Genomic DNA, 2,701 nt, shown 5'->3' with positions numbered 1-2,701 from the left:
CTCCACTACCATCAACCCCATCTTTCTTTCAGTTTTTTTTCCTCCCTGATAACATGTTCTGCTTTCTTAGCTCACAGCTATGTTTTCTGGCGTATGCTTAAACTTGGCATCTGCCATTGGAAGGGTAATGCTGTGATACCAGGCCAGGAAAATATAAGCAGCTATAAAACAGAAGTGAAAAAGTGAGGTGGGTGGGGAAAATAGATGAAAGATTACAAATCACTTCCATCTCATGCAGTTCGGTTATAGTTTGAAATGAATGGGTAAAGTGAGATTAGATAAAAGCTGCATTTTATATGCATATGGTACAAGCAGAATAAAAAATGAGGGCTTGGTTTGGGTTAACACGTGCTTCAAAATTTGCTGTAGTAACACAAAAGAACCAAAAAGTTTTAAGATTAGATTCAAATGTAATGATTTAATACAGAAAGTATATTGCAAATTTGATCCATTCTCCTCTTGTTTAACCTCTTCCACTAGTCCACCTAGTCACTTTGTCACCTGGCATGCAAATCTGTATATACTGAATCTGTAACTGGCACTTTCCTTGCCAGGATACTCTGACAGTTTCTAACTCTGTATTCATGCCCACTGTAACCTCTTAGTCTTAGCAATGGCGAATAGTGATGTCTAAATCTACTAGCTATATTTGGTCTGGCTAATTTCTAAAGCAATACCTACGTTTGGCCCATGCATGTTCACACTTCAGTGCAGGCTAGTGCCGCCTAGGTCATTGACCGCAGCTGACTCAAGAGTGGTCCTCAAATACCCTTGTCTTCCTGTGACCAATTGTAAAACTTAAATATGTTAGGTACCTCCCAGTTATTCTGATAACTTGCATAACTAATAACATATACCAGGCCAAGTTTTTTTGCAGGACAGGCCACAATCTTTTTCCCCAGCTTTCCAGATGGTGACAGGTGGAACTGCCAATGATTTATCATGGTATATCTTTCTCTTGTAAGTGGTACAACCTCATATAGCTTGTCTGGGGGATTAGTGTCTCCATCACTAAAACAAAGAGAATGGGAGAAAGGATAAGGAAAGGATGCTGTTTACTTTCATTTATGCAAATGGGGCATTATATAATGCCATTATGCGAACTATTAATGAAGACCCAAATCTAAAAGCTTGTAAAGTTGAGTTTAAATATGCCCAATCAACCCGGTCAAAAATAGTAGTGGGATCTGTTTTCGTATTGAATAAGTCATTAGGGTAATAATTTTAGTTATCCTTGCCCTCCCTTACTTTTACAAATCCCATTTGTTTGTGATGGATTAATAGTGGAATGATGGTTTGGAGTCCATTATCTTAGCATATAGTTTGTGGCCTAAATTAATTAATGATATGGGCCTGTAGCTACCGCATTGCACTGGATCTTTATTGGGTTTATGCAAGACTGTAATTTGTGCCTCTTGGGCCTGTTTATAATATAGAATTTAAATGTTTAAGTAGAATAGGCAGTAGCTGTTGCTGAAAGTCTTTATAAAATCCAGCACTATAACGTCTGGTCCTGGTCTTTTATTAGTTGGTAGACCATTGATTACCTTTGTTAACTCTTCTATGGAGAATGGTGTTTATAGCTGTTTCTGTAGTTCAATTCATACTTTGGGAAGATTAAGGGGCCGATTCATCAAGGGTCGAATATCGAGGGTTAATTAACCCTCGATATTCGACTAGGAACTAAAATCCTTCGACTTCGAATATCGTAGTCGAAGGATTTATCGCAAATGCTACGATCGAACGATCGAAGGATTATTCCTTCGATCGAACGATTAAATCCTTTGAATCGAACGATTCGAAGGATTTTAATCCAACGATCGAAGGAATATCCTTCGATCAAAAAAACTTAGGCAAGCCTATGGGGACCTTCCCCATAGGCTAACATTGACTTCGGTAGCTTTTAGCTGCCGAAGTAGGGGGTCGAAGTTTTTTTTAAAGAGGCAGTACTTCGACTATCGAATGGTCGAACGATTTTTAGTTCGAATCCTTCGATTCGAGGTTGTAGTCGAAGGTCGAAGTAGCCCATTCGATGGTCAAAGTAGCCCAAAAAACACTTCGAAATTCGAAGTTTTTTTACTTCGAATCCTTCACTCGAGCTTGATGAATCGGCCCCTAAGTTGTAAATATTTTTAAATTTTTGGATTTTTATCTTTAGGAGGAGTTCCTGGGTTCAAGTTATACAAAGAATGTTAGAATTCATGAAAACATTCAAAAAGTATGGTGTAAATTTTGTTTAGAATCTTTATTTGTGTGATAAAGGTTTTGTTTTTTGGGGTTTTTATTATTCTAGACACAATTTTGAAAGGCTTATTCGCATGTTCATAATACTCTCTTGTACATTACCTCTGGTAACCACTTTCAGCATTTCCCGGAGTATGGAAGGATCAGTACCTGGTAAGTCATTATATTGCACAGTTTCAGCTACTGTATTTGACTAGCTATTGCATTTATGGTTTGATTATTCAATTATAACCTTTCATTAAATTTCATGATCTGATAAAGAGCATTGCGCCAATTTGTATTTTCTTAACAATATGTAACTATTTCTGGTTTATCAGTAGGTGATCAATTCTTGAATAATTATTATATGGGCTGGAAAAGAAAGTATAATCTTTGTCTTTGGAGTTATGTGCCCTCCAACCAAGTTAAATTGATTAAGATAGTTTTTGACTTTCTTAACGGTCTTGTATGTAATGGT

This window comes from Xenopus laevis, chromosome 9_10L, assembly GCF_017654675.1.
Source record: "Xenopus laevis strain J_2021 chromosome 9_10L, Xenopus_laevis_v10.1, whole genome shotgun sequence".
Taxonomy (NCBI): Eukaryota; Metazoa; Chordata; class Amphibia; order Anura; family Pipidae; genus Xenopus; species Xenopus laevis.
This window is presented reverse-complemented; position numbering follows the sequence as displayed.